The 18,125-nt window shown below is 44.8% G+C and overlaps 1 pseudogene; it reads left to right on the plus strand.

The window, feature by feature from the left end:
• LOC137547341 (OTU domain-containing protein 7B-like) overlaps window positions 1–17,662 on the plus strand; it is a 123,298-nt pseudogene extending 105,636 nt beyond the window's left edge.
• Window positions 17,663–18,125: the final 463 nt, after the last annotated feature.

The following is an 18,125-nucleotide window of genomic DNA, read 5'->3' on the forward strand; positions in this document are numbered from 1 at the left end:
TGAGGAGGCTTTCCCAGGCATCCTATCTAAATTGATAAGATCAATAGAATCCTCAACATGACATTAAGCAGACTCTGTTGATAGGGAGACATCCTAAATTCCGAATTCAAATGGTAACTGGCCTGGTTACATGCACCATTCATTCTAAGCTTAAGAGAATTGTGGCATTTAAAGCCAGCACTTGAAAAGCAAATAAAATGAATAGTGACTGTGAATTCCATCTTACACAGCATAAGGCACAAAAATGAATGAAAAGATAGAAAAATTTAAATTTAAAAGAATTGTGGCATTTAAAACCCATCGTACCAGCACAAGAAGTTAGAGTCCTTGTTTAAACCATCTTCTACAGTTTTGAAGCAATGTATAAACTTACAGACTCTTCTCCTGAAGATTACCATACCTCTTGTTACATCTTTTTTTGGCCCTGTCCTGCTGTTCTTTACATCTAATGAACAAACAACTACACTGCAAGATCTTCATTTTCTTAAATCTGGAGTTGTGCCTTTCCTTACCCCCTCTGGATATAAATCCTCTTCACCGGCAATTCATTTTTACTGCAGTTGTCGCATGTCACGTTCATAACATTCATTGGTATATAGCCCGTTTGCTGCTTGTAATCCAGTATATGATGGCATAAGATGACCTTGCTTGTTTACCTGTTTAATCACCTCCTGATCTCACAATCTACATATGTTTGTTAGATAATGTTACATATAGCTTTTGCTGCATAATGCTATGATTAGTACATGTATATAGATAAGTCTATATTGTAATCCCCGTTGCAGGTGTGGTACTGAGCAACATACCCCTACATTTATTTTCATTTTTCTCTCATACAACCACATTTATCATAATTAATATACATACTTTAGTCGGAGGTCCTCGGGCAGTCCTGCACATGCATATCTCTCCTGATGTTGCTACATAATCGTTACCTATATGATTTTGAATTATTCTGTTTGGCCCAACATTTAACAGTCTCACCGCTCGCAGCTTTGATTAGATAAGTTAACACGCAAGCTTATAATTATCTCTGTGTCACTACCTCCCGACTTGCCATCTGAATGATACATTACCCATGACCATGTAATCCTGTCACTTGCAGGAATCTTCTTCCCTTAACCTCCTCCCCTAGCCCCTAGCCTATCCATACGCCTATACCCCGGTCTCCCTCGTGGAGACTCCATCACTGGGTCCCTTTCTCCCTCCCTCCTTACCCTCGTTCACCCTTTCAACCCTCACCTGACTCGAGATTAACAGAACTCCTGCTATATATTCTATAACTAGTAGGACTCATTACAGCTAGCACTTAGAAGCTTCTGAGCCTCCAACAAATAACTCCCAATGACTTACATATATCTGACAAAAACCTGTAGTATCGCTATATGACAGCTTAATATATCCCTCTGCTACTATACTCACTGGTAGCTCAGCACATACACTGGTAATGCCACATTTTATTAGCCTCTCTGCTTCTGTGTATACAGGGCCGGCCTTAGGTTTCACAGCGCCCTGAGCGTAACCAGATTTTGGTGCCCCCCCCAATTCATCCTCTTCACGTGTCAGCGCACCACACACATACACTAATGGGGGTCTGCTGCCTAAATACACTAAAAGGGGATCTGCGACTGTAAGACTAGTAGCCTAAGCCTATATACACTAAAGGGGGATCTGCCTACAGTATAGGTTAGATAGGTAGCTGCCCCCAGTATAGATTAGATAGGTAGCTGCCCCCAGTATAGATTAGATAGGTAGCTGTCCACAGTATAGATTAGATAGGTAGCTGCCCCCAGTATAGATTAGATAGGTAGCTGCCCCCAGTATAGATTAGATAGGTAGCTGCCCCCCAGTATAGATTAGATAGGTAGCTGCCCCCCCAGTATAGGTTAGATAGGTAGGTGCCCCCAGTATAGATTAGATAGGTAGCTGCCCCCCAGTATAGATTAGATAGGTAGCTGCCCCCCCAGTATAGATTAGGTAGGTAGGTGCCCCCCCTCCCCTCATACTGGAGGGGGAGCCGCGGGGAGGGCAGCCCGACCTCTCCCTCCCTTCCTCTCCGGGCCACCCTCCGTGCTCCCCCCTCCGCCCTGGTTCCGATCGCCGGCGCCTCTCACTTGCCGCTGGTCTCCTCTTGTACATAGTTACTGATGCACACTAAACTTCCTGTTAAGCAGGAAGTTTAGTGTGTATCAGTGACAATGTACAAGAGGAGACCAGCGGCAAGTGAGAGGCGCCGGCGATCGGAACCAGGGAGGTGAGTTGTTCTCTCTGCTGCAGTCTGCAGACCCCCAGCAGCGGCGCCGGGGGGGGGAGACGGAGACAGCCGGGGCGCAGCTTGCCAGCTTCCAAATGAAAACACATGCGACCAGGCGGCAGGAGCGCCCCCCTGGAAGCCGGCGCCCTGAGCGATCGCACCGGTCGCTCAGGTCAAAGGCCGGCCCTGTGTGTATATCCCTTAGTGACTTCATAAGTTCTCGATTATATTACATTAATGCATTATACTTAAATGTTTCAATATGCCTCATTCTCTCTGAACATTTAGCCTGCATATAGAGTTTATTTAGTATTGTCTCTATACATAAGTGCCTGCCCCACGGAGCAACGGAGCAATGAGTCCATCTGTATACAAGTTATACTCCCCCAATACAATTAAACCACAGTCTTTTTAAATTCTATCAACCCCCCCTCTACCAATCTCATCATTTTTTTTCTGGTCTCACCATGAGCCTTTCTAACTACTGGTACAATTACGGGCGTTCTCATTCTCCTTTGTTCCACTAGAGGGCACCAAAGTACTATTTCCACTAATTCTCATTGAAACTTATCTGTTTCCACTGTAGCCTTGTGGTTTTTATGCTGTTTAGACGGGCCTCTACACACTATGAGCTTCTTTTAAATCTTGATCCAAGTTATTACATGCTAAATCCTGACCTCCCTCACCTTATGCCTCCTCCCTCCCTTCCCTGACCCATTCACTTATCTATACCCCGGTCTCCTATACAGAGACCCCATCACTGGACTCCTCCTTCCTTCCTCTCTTCCTCCCCTCACCTTCCCCACTAATTTCATCCTTACCATGAATAACTTGGATCAACATCTTTCATTAACACTAGTTAATAATATTTTCTCTCATACTTTTGACCCCACATAGCTTCCCCTCTATAACGGGACTGCTCCGTGTCCCCATCATGCCTCCCTTTTATTCCTTTCTAGGGATTTTGATCCTACAAAAGGAATTCTACACCTAGATACCTTCTGGCATCTATGTACCTCCTCTAAGGGTAGCTCTCTAGGGAGTTTTTATACCCTATGCAGCCTTATACCAACTACTTACCCTTCTCTTATTTTCTATTCTATTTCTCTTTCACTCTCTCCTTTTTTCTTTGGCTCCATGGGACGAGGAGCCTTACCTCACGACTCCTTCCCAAACCACCATGACTGAACAATTCAAGCTAGCCTCTATTAACGCACAAAGACTCAACTCTCCCCTGAAGAGAACCAAAGTGTGAGAAAACGCGGAAAAGCCGCCACGTGTGTTCAGAACAAGGCGGCTGATTCCACGTCCAACGCGGCGGTTTGCACGCGTAGGCCTACATCTACCATTATGGCGGAACGCGGAGAAACCGCCGCATGCCCTGATAGCGGTGCGGCTGGTTCCGCGTCCAGCGCGGCGGGTGGTATACAACACATGGCTGGTGTGGCTGGGACTGATAGTCCACACAGGTTCAGAAGGACGTGCGCGCGCTGAGAGGCAGAACTTTTATGACAGCCAGAAGGGAGTCAGCTGACCAAGCTGGTCAGCTGACGATTCAACCAGTTCCCATTGGTCCAGCACTTAGGGGAGGCGCTGGAGAGCTCTGTGCTATATATACTGGGTGCTGGTCATTCACTGGTTGTCTGCCGTTGCGATCACTACATGGAAGCACTCAGACCTTTTGTTAGATTCTGTGTTACCAATTGTTATATCCAGACTAGTTCCAGGGTGTTGATGATCAGGGACCTCACACCCAGATTATGGACTTGTATTACCATTCTGTTATACTTCAGACTAGTTCCAGGATGTTGATGATCAAGGACCTCACACCCAGATTAGGGACTTGTATTACCATTCTGTTATACTTCAGATTAGTTCCAGGGTGTTGATGATCACGGACCTCACACCCAGACTAGGGAATTGTATTATCATTCTGTTATACTTCAGACTAGTTCCAGGGTGTTGATGATCACGGAGCTCACACCAAGACTAGGCATTGTTTATTATCTGTTATGACCTTCTGCTTTCCTGACCACTCTTCTGATTACTGATTTGGTACTTCGCTACATCTGATATTCTGTTGCCAAACTCTGCATGTCTTAGGATTACTGAATCTGTCTCCTGTCTTTGTACCTATCTGTCCGTGTGTTGCCGACCTGGCTTGCCCGACCTCGAGAGCTATCTCCCTACCTTAGAGATAGTTCACAGATCATTAGTGACACTCTCCTATTGGTGTCACTAACGCTCTGGTCCTTCCATCTCCTGGTCTGGCTCCTCCCTTCGGGAGATTCTCAGGTTACTGGAAGGCACTTGTTCTCTTTTGCAGAATAGCCTACTGCTCTGATACCTGTTCTCCAGGTATTGCTCTCAAAGTATTTACTGTTGCACCAAAACACTCATATCTCTCCGGTGTCCAGAGGTTAGCGATATATCTGATTATCGGTGATACTGCAGATCATCAATGATCGGGTATATATCTGTATTCTTGGTGATACTGCAGATCACCAATAATCAGACCCTCTCTGTGTTACACCGATCGTTACACAAAGCCTTTCAACATTTCAAGAGGCTAACTATTGATATCATATGCGCGCAAGAAACCCACTTTATAACCTCTAAAGAACCAAAGTTCCTCCATAAAGATTACAGACAAGTTTACTTTGCAAGCGCGCAAGTTAAAAAGTGGGGGGGGTTTATTGCCTTCACAAACTCTATGCATTTCACTCTCAGTAAATCTATCGCAGATCCTGAAGGCAGATATGTCCTACTAATTGGCAATATCCAGGATGAACCTGTTTCCATTATGTCATACTATGCACCGAATGACAAACAAGCTCCATTTATATCCCATCTTCTACGGGTTCTCTCCACTCACAGTAAAGGCACGATAATCCTTGCTGGAGACACTAATCACTACCTTAACCCATTCTGGGACAGACATCGGTCACTTAAACTCTCGCAGAGCGATACACATAAACAATCAAATGTAATTAAATCTGCATTTCTGTCCCATGGTTTAATTGATATGAGTCCAGGCTAGCACACCATACAAGCTGCAATAGTCTTCTTTTATTGCTACATCAGCACATTAAAGTGACAATTGTTTCGGGGCCAATGACAGGTCCCCTTCATCAGACAGTGCAGACAAACGAAGGGGACCTGTCATTGGCCCCGAAACAATTATCACTTTAATGTGCTCATGTAGCAATAAAAGAAGACTATTGCAACGTGTATGGTGTGCTAGCCTGGACTCATATTTGGCTAGTGTGATTTGGTGCGTGGGCTCAGCACCGACAGGCTGTGCACCCACCTTACGGGTAAGGTGTACCGCCACCACTTTCCTTTTGCTATGGTTTAATTGATGTCTGGAGAGAGCTTAACCCTCTCAAAAAAGGATATACCTTTTACTCCAATCCTCATGCCTCTCTTTCCCGAATCGAATTGACCACTGTTGGGTCTCTGCAACTACATTGCCCATAATCAAAGCTGCGGTTATTCAACCCACTCCCTGGTCAGACCACGATATGAATGTTGTCACTTTTCTCCTCCTTAATCCAACGCCTATCCGAATTTCGCTGGGTTCTTAATCAATATTTACTGACAGATGAGAATGTAATACAACAGATCAAATCTAAATTAATAGAGTATTTATTTCTCCCTGAACACACCTAATGACCATATTACAGACCTTACGGTTTGGGAGGCGCATAAGGTAGTAATACGAGGAGACCTGATCCAACTAGCGTCCAAATGCAAAAAAGAGAAACGACAAATACTTTGCAAATTCGATCTTGACTACCAGGCAAAATATGAACGATTTCAAAACAACCCCTCTCCTGATACCAAAAAAGACTTACTAGGTGCTGAAACTGCCCTCAACTTAAGCCTAACAGACTCTGCTGAAAAACACATCGCCAATACTAAACTCAAATTTTATTTGAAAGGCAACAAACCGGACACACTCTTAGCCAAACGACTCAGACAACCTGACCCTTCCCATAAACTTATCACACTACAAATAAGACAAAATCACCTATCTTCCAATCCAAGTACAATAGTGGAAACCTTTTGCCGCAATCAAGAAAAGCTATACAATTCACCTGACTCTATCCCTCCCGATCAAGTAACCGACTACCTATCCTCCATACCCTTCCCAGATCTTCCTGCTGGCATTAAAGAATTGGCTGATAAGGAAATCTCAATAGAGGAAGTCAAATTGGCAATTAAGCAGCTTAAATTAAATAAGCAACTGGGCCCTGATGGCTCTAAAGCCATCTACTATAAGAAATTAAGCGACGTTCTTGCCCCCAAATTGACTTCCGCCTTACAATATACTGAAAGGCGCCACATTTCATTCAGACTCAATCACAGCAACTGTTAGCATGCTACCCAAACCTAACACTACCCATTTACTTTGGTCTAATTACCGACCCATTTCACTCTTAAATATTGACGTCAAACTATGAATCTTGGCGACCCGTCTCAACAACGAAATTTCCTCACTTATTCATAACGATCAAGTTGCTTTATGCCTCATAGACAAGCAGGTGACAGCGTCCGCCAACTTATACACCTTATCCATCATGCCCGCTCCTCCCAGATACCCTCTATGCTACTCTCCTTAGATATTACAAAAGCTTTTGACTCGGTTTCCTGGCGTTTCCTGATGGCTACACTACAGAAATGGGGCTTTGGGGATCATTTTATAACCTGGATTAGAGCCCTCTACTCTACCCCTTTAGCTTTTGTGAGATAAAACGGATTTAGATCCCCCTCTTTCAAGATTACTAGAGGCACCCGCCAGGGCTGCCCTCTTCCCACTCCTATTCGCTTTAGCTATAGAACCTCTGGCCATCCAAATTAGAAATTCCCCTGACATCCATGGTATACCACTGGGAGGTAAAATGTATAAAATCAGTCTTTTTGCTGATGATCTTATTCTTTGTATCTCCTGTCCCACAGGTTCCCTTCTTGCTCTCAATAAACTCTAGAATCTTTTGGACTTCTATCGGGCCTTCAGGTCAACCCGAATAAATCTAGAGCATTAAATATTTCCCTGCCCCATAGGTTAATGCAAGCTCTCCAAGATCCTTTTAAATTCCTACTGGACCAACATAATATTCCTCACTAACTCATACGATACTCTCTCCCACCATAACTACCCAACTCTATCTAAAGACCTGCTCCAGCTATTGGAATGCTGGAAAAAATACTCAATCTCTTGGCTGGGCAGGATTGCTGCTATCAAGATGACCTTTCTCCCAAAACTCCTGTATGCATTTAGGCTTCTCCCTATTCCGCTGCCCTCCCCTTTTCTAAATACCATTCAGACATAAGTGAACAAATTTATCTGGCACTCTGAAAAAAACCTAGGTTCTGCAGCCTTTATTTATATCGCTGTGTCAAGATGGCGGCCTTGGGGTGCCCAACTTAAAGTACTACTTTAAAGCGGCTCAAATAGCTCCTCTGACCCTTTGGCATCTTGTTTCCAGCAGACCTTCCTGGGTAGACATTGAAGAATCCATCGTTCACCCAATCCACCCCTCTAATCTTCTATGGATCTCTCCAATAGCTAGGAACACAATTAATAACCCTATAATAAAACATTCACTCGCAATATAGGACAGTTGTAAGTATTCTGGGAACCTAATCTCCCCACACAGGCCTTTATCTTCCTTTCTGGGAAACCCTTCGTTTCCAGCAGAACTGGATTCACAGGCTAGTTATCATTGGTGGTCCCGCTCCAACCTTACACAAGTGTTTGACTTATCATCTTATCCTGGGGTGAAATCCCTTTCTTATTTGCGTGAGCATAAACACCTCCCCGCCTCTGAGACCTTCCGTTATTTACTAATATCCCACTTCATAAAAGCGCATCGTGCCTATACTGAATCCCCATTAACTAGAACCCCATTTTAACACATATGCTCTTCCGACCCTCTTTCCCCTGGCATCATCTCACTAATATATAAAGCACTCTCCCATGAACTCTCTAAACATAAACCTAAATATATTACTGAATGGGAAAGAGACTTGGGAATCAATTTAGAATCGAATGATCTCTCTGACATCTGGACAAGTATGCCCAAAACTTCTATCAATGCAGATCTTATTGAAGTTAATTCTAAACTCTTATTTCGTTGGTCTATGGTTCCCCTCCGTATGGCTAAATTTAACAAAGATCTCTCCAAATTGCTTTAGAGGATGTAGCACGCTAGGAACCCATGCCCATATCTCCAGGAAATGTTCCAAGGTGCGCCGTCTTTGGCTGAGAGTGTGTACCTGGGCCTCCTCCCTCATTAACAAACCTGTCCCCAGGAAACCAGCTCACACGTTACTGAGCCTCCCCTACTCCAACTTAACCAAAGCGCAGAATTCGCTTATACGACACATCTTCACCGCTACTAAACTCACTATAGCAGCTGCCTGGCGCTCAAATAATTTATCCTTTGATCTAGTCAGGAACAGACTGAGTCATGTCCTCTTCTTTGAAAAACAACGAGCTTGGCTGGAAGACAATATAATAAAATATAGGTAGAAGGCTGCGCATCCCTGACCCAATAATGTACAATTAAATGGTTAATCGCTGTGGCGCACACCGCCCCCCCTGGACTAAAATGTACGCCCGCATCCAAACAATGCAAACTGGTTTATGGAGAAATTTTAGCTTCCATCATAGTTTTGCATGCAAAAATATAATATACTGGACATCTGCACCAACGTTGAGGTAAATCTCCAGAGCAGATGTCCTAACACTAAACTGACCTAAGTTAAAAGCAAATGTCTTTACCCTGGCAGCAGCTATGCTAAAATGTGTAACTTACATTCAATACAGACAGCAGAAAACAAAGCAAGCGCTCACCAATATGGGCTGCAACTGAATGACTCATCACCTCATATGCACCGCTTAAATAGCTCAAATACACACTCAGCAATCAGACAGATGCAAAACATATGCAAAACTAAACTAAATACTTACCATGCAAAACAGGATAGCACAATGGGTGCTGCTAGCCTGGTAGTTACAGAACTGTGGAAACAAAATATAGGTAGAAGGCTGCGCATCCCTGACCCAATAATGTACAATTGAATGGTTAATCGCTGTGGCGCACACCGCCCCCCCTGGACTAAAATGTACGCCCACATCCAAACAATGCAAAACTGGTGTCTGCTGTTTCTGCTGTCTGGAAGACAATATAACTAAGTTCAATAAAGTCTGGGTGTCTTTTATAGATTACCTTTTGGGCTCCGAACGTAGCTCCTGGGTGAGTAACCTTTAAATCCTCTTGAGTCCTTGGCCTCTCTTTGTACTACTTACAGAGCCGTGTGTTCTCCTCGTCCCATACTTTTCTCTCTATTGCTTACTTCCCTTCCTCTACTTTTTTGTTCTTCCCCTTGCTACTTTCCTTTCGACCTCAGCTACAGGATTAAACATTTATCATTGTAAATTCACCCTCTATATACACAAGATATACCCGCAAATATCCCTTCCCTGCCTTCACTGGAAGACAGGCTCCACTAGCGTTCTTACTCTACAGTATGGGGTACGACCCTGCCCAGCCAGTTCTGGTCCATTGAATGGGCAGAGGTTGTATTCCTGGTCTTTTGCAATTTCATTCTATTTGTCCCTTAAAGGGATACTGTAGGGGGGTCGGGGGAAAATGAGTTGAACTTACCCGGGCTTCTAATGGTCCCCCGCAGGCATCCTGTGCCGCGCAGCCGCTCACCGATGCTCCGGCCCCGCCTCCGGTTCACTTCTGTAATTCCTGACTTTAAAGTCAGAAAACCCCTGCGCCTGCGTTGCCGTGTCCTCGCTTCCCCTGATGTCACCAGGAGCGTACTGCGCAGGCACAGACCATACTGGGGTTGTGCTATACACTCCTGGTGACATCAGTGGGAACGAGGACACGGCAACGCAGTCGCAAGGGGTTTTCTGACTTTAAAGACGGAAATTCCAGAAGTGAGCCAGAGGCGGGGCCGGAGCATCGGTAAGTGGCTGCGCGGGCACAGGATGTCTGCGGGGGACCATTACAAGCCACGGGTAAGTTCAACTCATTTTCCCCCGACCCCTCCCCCCCTACAGTATTCCTTTAAGATAATGTGCAAACTGTTACCTTAAATGATTTGAAACTTATGCCCTATTGGTCAGAGTTTGCTGCTATGTCATACTGACAATTGGATCACCCTATGTGTTCTATGAGTATATTCACTAGAGGGGTGCGATCCGCACCCCCTTGACACTATAAGAGGGGTGACAGGCATGGCAACCTGTCTATACTGCCTCCTTGCAGACAGTAATGGCATGAAGCCGCAATTTGCAAGAGCGCATCGCTCTGTGCTACAGGGTACAGGCGGGGATCTCAGGCCACAGCAGTATGTAGCATTTCCCCTTCTCTTCCCGCCCTCCAATCATTAAAGCCCTTCACTATGCTGGTGCCTCTCTCCATCCAATGAAACAGAGGCAGCCAGCTGAAAGCCCGCCCACACAATCCCCGGGAGACCAGCAAAAGCTGCAGGAGGAGAAGAAAGCAGCGTGTCTGTGAGAGAAACAATCCTCCTTAGATTCCTGTGCACTTCTGCAGCCAGCCAGGTTCATATACAGGATCTTCTCAAAAATTAGCATACTGTGATAAAGTTCATTATTTTCTGTAATGTACTGATAAACATTAGACTTTCATATATTTTAGATTCATTACACACAACTGAAGTAGTTCAAGCCTTTTATTGTTTTAATATTGATGATTTTGGCATACAGCTCATGAAAACCCCAAATTCCTATCTCAAAAAATTAGCATATTTCATCCGACCAATGAAAGAAAAGTGTTTTTAAAACAAAAAAAGTCAACCTTCAAATAATTATGTTCAGTTATGCACTCAATACTTGGTCGGGAATCCTTTTGCAGAAATGACTGGGGAGAGGGAAATGCCAAATGCCTGAAGTCCAGTGTCAAGTACCCACAGTCAGTGATGGTCTCTATGGTGCCATGTCAGCTGCTGGTGTTGGTCCACTGTGTTTAATCAAGGGCAGGGTCAATGCAGCTAGCTATCAGGAGATTTTGGAGCACTTCATGCTTCCATCTGCTGAAAAGCTTTATGGAGATGAAGATTTCATTTTTCAGCACGACCTGGCACCTGCTCACAGTGCCAAAACCACTGGTAAATGGTTTACTGACCATGGTATTACTGTGCTCAATTGGCCTGCCAACTCTCCTGACCTGAACCCCATAGAGAACCTGTGGGATATTGTGAAGAGAAAGTTGAGAGACGCAAGACCCAACACTCTGGATGAGCTTAAGGCCGCTATCAAAGTATCCTGGGCCTCCATAACACCTGAGCAGTGCCACAGGCTGATTGCCTCCATGCCACGCCACATTGAAGCAGTCATTTCTGCAAAAGGATTCCCGACCAAGTATTGAGTGCATAACTGAACATAATTATTTGAAGGTTGACTTTTTTTGTTTTAAAAACACTTTTCTTTTATTGGTCGGATGAAATATGCTAATTTTTTGAGATAGGAATTTTGGGTTTTCATGAGCTGTATGCCAAAATCATCAATATTAAAACAATAAAAGGCTTGAACTACTTCAGTTGTGTGTATTTGAATCTAAAATATATGAAAGTCTAATGTTTATCAGTACATTACAGAAAATAATGAACTTTATCACAGTATGCTAATTTTTTGAGAAGATCCTGTAAGCTGTCCTGTCCTGTTGTGATCTTATCTTTATTATGGTTCCACTCTCTGCACTTTCTAGCCGCTGTCTGCCTCCCTACCCTTGTTATCTACACTTTTTCTTAGCAGGCACTTCTCTTTCTCAATGGGACACCTTATTTGTTTTTAATTTCAACATCAATGATTCTTTTTGGATACAGTGCATTATATATTTGCTGTGCTGGTCATATTACTGCAAGCTGCAATACATTAACTGTTAGGGGGCCATACATCAGGAGACTTGGCAGCCGATCAACCGTCCGATTATAATCAAAAGCGGATGAAAATCTGCCAAGTGCATGCCCGATGAACAATGCAACCAATTTCGAGCCAAAATGGGTTGCATTAGTTAATCAGACATGCTACAAGATGTAGGGCCGACTTGCTTGACAGGGTGTGCGGCAGTAACGGCGAACGATATCGGGATGGTTGACGAAACCCCTGATGCTGTTCTTGCAATATGTGTGTGTATATGTAATGTGTAAATTTGATGTAATGTGTGTTTATACATTACCTGTCCTGTGTCGCAGTGGCCATCTGGCCACCTCTTCAATTATCCACATACATGCTGCTGTTGCAAAATACGCCGGCGCATGACGTCACACATGCAACGCCGGCAACGTTTATGCGATTAATTGAAGAGAGACGGAAGATAGACGGCCACCGTGAAACAAGACAGGTAATCTATAAATGCACATTACAGCACATATTACACACATATGCGACGGGCTCCCAAGAGATTTCATGCTGAAATTGATTGGGAAGCGACCAGCGGTGTATGGACAGCTGACAGTTCTTTCTCTTATCAGATTCGATTAGAGAGAGATTTGTCTCTTGGTTGAATCTGCCCATCATTGCTAGATGTATGGCTACCTTTAAGGTGGAGACAGATCTCCCTCTGATCAAATCTGATCAGAGAGATCTTTTGGCCACCCATACACAGCAGACTGATTCCCAAGCAATTTCAGCTTGATATCTCTTGGGAATCTGCTGCCTCAATTGCTGCTCCTCTAATGTAAATGCGCCCCCCTGCACGTGCATTTATACTGTCCACTGTGCCTGCCACAGTGCCCATCCATCTTCTGCAATGCCACCCTATATGGCTATTGGCATATAGCACTAGGGGGCGTGTGTGTGATGTCATGTGCTATACCCCAGCAACCTGCCACAGTGCCCATCCATCTTCTGCAATGTCACCCTATATGGCTATTGGCATATAGCACTAGGGGGCGTGTGTGTGTGTGTGATGTCATGTGCTATACCCCAGCTGCGAGTGAGGCAGGAAAGCGGAAGATGGATGGGCACCACAACGGGCAATCGCGGACAGGTCAAATATAACTGCACGGGGGCACATTTGCATTAGGGTTGACAGCACCAGGGGTTCCTTCTCGCTTATCACAATATCCCGTGTCATTACTGCCAAGGACCCAAAATTACCACGACAGCCCGAGATTTCCAAGCATGTCCGATTGATACATTTTACCAATTTTGGGCTGAAATTAGTTGAATCATCAATCGGGCATGCTTGTGGTGGCACCGATTTGCATCAGATTTGATAATTATTGAATTGGATCGTTGATGGGCCGCTGAATCGTCTGATGTATGGCCCCATTTACTTTTTTTAACTTTATTATTAATATAGCGCTGACATCTTCCGCAGCACTGTAAAGAGTATAAATAATGTCACTAACTGTCCCTTAGAGGAGCTCACAATCTAATCCCTACCATAGTCATATGTCTATAATATAGTGTATATGTCTATAATGAAGTGTATGTATTGTAGTCTAGGGGCCAATTTATGAGGAAGCCAATTACCTTATCTGTAGGTTTTGGGGATGTGGGAGGAAAACGGAGTGACCACTTTTTGCCTTCAGAATTACCTTAATGACCTGAAAAAGAATGTCTGAGGAGGTATAAAAAAAATCTACTTACCCATGGCTTCCTCCAGTCCCTAGCAGCCCTCCTGTGCCCTTTCCGCAGCTCCGCTTCCCGCCGGTGTCCCGGGGTCCTCTCTGGTGCAAGATGCCGACCTCAGAAGGTCGGCATCTACTGCGCCTGCGCAGTACACTCCAGATGATGTCAGAGCGACTGTGAGCTACTGAGCGGCTCTTGTGCAGGCTCAGTAGATGCCAACCTGACGAGGTCGGCATCATGCACCGGAAGGGGATCCCAGGTCAGTAACGGGGAGCAGAGCTGCGGTGAGGGCACAAAGCGGCTACCAGGGTCTGGGGGAGGCCCCAGGTAAGTAGATTTTTATATCTCCTCAGACATTCCTTTTAAGGGTCACTTTGCTAGCTGTGTTTTAGGAGGAAATGCAGACCCACTGCCTTTGAGTTACACTGCAATATTACAGTTGGCTCAGCACATACCCATTTTTGTTGTGGTGTGCCCTGCATGCTGCATTCACTCCTTTTCCCCAAACATCGACTGCAACACCGCATGCCACCACCTCCACCACACACACCACCAAAAATTGCTTGGGGCGGGGGGAGGGGGGTGTCTGTGAATAGTCCGCACCGGGTGTCAAATACCCTAGCTACGCCACTGAGTATATTTCTTTTGTGTTCCCTTGCTGTGAATCCTGTTCATGAATGATTCATTGTAACTCTTGTTTACGGTCTGTTATGATTGCACAATGTTTTTGTTATACAAAGTTTTTAATACAAATGTTATTGAAAAAAAAAAAAATCTTGCAAAGGTCTTAAAGGGGTTCTGTGGGGGAACCTGAGGATAAAAACCGCCACTTACCTGGGGCTTCTATCTGCCCCATGTAGCAGTAATGTCCCACGCCGTCCTTCTCCGATCCGCTGTTCCCCGCCGCCGGCACTGGGCATTATTCGTCTGACATAGCAGAATAATGCGCGCTGCCATTCGCTTCTTCGGAAGTTTACTGCGCAGGTGCAGTAGTAGTAAGCTTACGATGACGCAGGCAGGAGCAAGCAGGCCGCGCAGCCGCAGTTGGACGGCGTGACGCGCTAGACCGGGGCCGGCAGCGGGGAACGGCGGATCAGAGGACGACGACGTGGGACATTACTGCTACATGGGGCAGATAGAAGCCCCAGGTAAGTGGCGGTTTTTATCCTCAGGTTCCCCCACAGGACCCCTTTAAAGGACAACAGAGGTGACAAGTGACATGAGTTAGACATGTGTATGTACAGTGCCTAGCACAAAAATAACTAGGCTGTGTTCCTTTTTCTCTTTTTCTGCCTGAAAAAGTTAAACATCAGGTATGCAAATGACAGTTTCTGCTCGGGTCAGGATTGGGTTAGACTGGGTCAGACTATAGTCTAACCCTCACCGTTAAAGATCCGAGATGAAAAATTGACTATAACAAGTAACTTGCCTATATATCTTATCTAAAGTTTAGATAGTTTACACAGCATATCTAGCTGCAAACAGCTTTAAAAGAAAATGATTATTTCTTCCTGTGATGCAATGACAGCAGCCATGTTGTTTGAAAACATTACACAGAGGCAGGCTTATCTGCATCTTGACCAAAAAACCCTAATCCCCCCTCCTCCTCCCCTCTGCCTCTGAAATCTCTGGCTAGTAAAACCTCCTCCTTCCTCGTGCCCAGACTGGGCTCCCATGAGCCCTTGCTACTGTCTGAAAGTGCCTTGGTTCTCTGAAAACCCGTGGGCGTGGCTTGTTCAGTTTATAGGAATTTAGAGTATTAAAACAAAAAACAAAAAGTATTTGGCTTGAGAAATGCCCTATAAACAATAGGAAAGGAACACAATTATGCAATGTGTAAAAGTTCATCTCGGATCCACAGTAATTACATCGATAAAACCCTTTCCTTTCGTCGTCTGGGAAAGAGATAAAAAGGGTCAACAATTCATAAATTTGCACTCTGACATACTTCAATGAAGGTGTCATTGAGCAGAGACAATGAAACAGTAAACACTTAAAAACTAGATTTAAATATTAAAACTGTGGGATATCTAAAAAAGTCATTTTTAGGAGACTGAGGATAAATACAATTGTTTTTCTCATCAGTTTATTTTCACCTCGGATGTCCTTTAAAGACTCTTTAAAAGCCCAGTTGGACTTTACTATAACTAGATATGGGGTCACCCACTGGTTGGCAGTCTTGCATGAGTTTTTGAGTCACAAGCCTGGTTAAAGAAGGCATTTGTTCAAATCTAGTTTCATGTTTCACTTATGAATCTTGCTGCTTGCATGGGACTTTTGAAACCTTGCCAAATTCAGGACCAAGCCAGTCTAACCCAGTTGGCAACACATTTCCTGATAGCCAAAATACGATGCTGATTTTTTTCTTTTTTTTTTTTTTTCTAGGCTCCTCTCGCCCAGCCAGAGTCACCAACAGCTTCTGCTGGGGATGATGCACGGTCTGCTGCTGAGTCTGGAGAATCGGACAAAGAGTCTGTTTGCAGTAGCTCAGGAAGTAATGGAGGAAGCAAGACTGGTAAAAGAGAAAGACAAAGAGAAAGACAAAACTAAAAAAGAGAAGGACAACGAGAAAGACAAAACTAAAAAAAGAGGACAAGGATAAAGAAGAGAGCAGACTCTGTGGCCAACAAGTTGGGCAGCTTTGGCAAGAGCCTGGGGAGTAAGCTTAAAAAGAACATGGGAGGACTAATGCACAGCAAAGGTGGAAAGTCAGGAATGAGCAATGGGCAAGCGGACACCTTGGAAAAAAAGAAGAAAGGGTCCCTAAAGGGCAGGAAAGGGAGCAAGGAAGACTCTTCACAAGGAGACGTATCTACATCATCGGAGAAGGCTTCTGACAAATCCACGACTAATAAAAGCCAGGGTGGTCCTTACAAGTACAGCAATACCAAAAGCAAATGATCCAGCGATACTTGGCTGATGCCCAGGAGGGGTTTGTAGCCGAACAGAAGCAGAGAGAGGCAGAGAAAAAGACTCTGATGAACTGTAGTGCAGCCAAGCGAATGGAGCAGGACATGTTGCAGGCTAAAGGAGATCTGCTTCCTTTGCCCATCTATGCCCAAGCAACTAATAATTATGGAATGGGGGGCATGGAATATAATGTGGGTATGAAAGGAGCACTACCTTCTAGTTATTCTGGAGGCTTTACTATCCCAAGACCTTCCATAGTGAACACAGATGGTGCCCATGGCTACCAGGACAATAGGAGACAAGTAGCAGGTGGGTCTTTTAATAGCCTACCTTACTACGCCAATCTCCCCCGGCAACCCATGCAAGTTCGGCCTACCCATTATCAGGCCAGCCCACGAAAGCGGGTGGACTTTCCCCCTCAGAGACAGAGCTTCCCCCCCCCATCTACCCCACGGACATTGAACAGACTGTCTGCATCACGCACAGCAACGGCTACCGAGAGTACACAGAGCCCGCCTCCCTGCCCAGAGTTCCTGACAGCAAAAGCCAGACACTATAATGTCCAACAGACCAAGTGTAAGCAGACGCACTGCACTTTTTACAGACACCCGGAAACCGGGAACTACTGTTCATGCTGTTACAAGGAGGAACTCAGGCGGAAAGAGAGAGAGAGAGAGAGAGAGAGAGAAGCTTTAATACACCGGTTCTGAGGTGTGACTAACCGAACCTGGTGTGTTTGACTTGTATTCCGCAAAGTGTTCCAGCAGGGGAGGGCAGCAAAGGGGAGGATGCAATATCATTCAGACGACTTCTTATTGCATCATGTGGGTGCTCTGACCGTCGCAGGGCATGTTCAAACCAGCCGTTAAGACTTTGGAAGCGTTCAATGGCTCACGTCCATTGGTTCCTAGGAGTAATAGAATTTCAGGACGCGATTTTGGTATTTTATGTGATGACCTAATTTTTTGACTGCCTCTTTTAGCACTTTAGGTAAAATTATAAATATACTGATCTTTTTTTTTTTGTTCTTAATTTATAACCACACTTCTCATGCTTAAGCCTGACTTTACAAGACTTAAAGCGGAGTTAAACTCAAAGGACCATGTGTATGTATAGAGTGTCTGTCTGGGTCAAGGAATGGAGGCTCACCAAGAAATTTCTTTAGGGGAAAAGATTATAGAGAAAATGAACCTAAACCAAAGTCCTTTGGATCCTGCTTGGCTGTGTTTTTACTAGTGTTGGGCGAACACCTAGATGTTCGGGTTCGCGAACGTTCGCCGAACATCGCCGCGATGTTCGGGTGTTCGCGCCGAACTCCGAACATAATGGAAGTCA

The sequence above is a fragment of the Hyperolius riggenbachi genome, chromosome 1, assembly GCF_040937935.1.
Source record: "Hyperolius riggenbachi isolate aHypRig1 chromosome 1, aHypRig1.pri, whole genome shotgun sequence".
NCBI lineage: Eukaryota > Metazoa > Chordata > Amphibia > Anura > Hyperoliidae > Hyperolius > Hyperolius riggenbachi.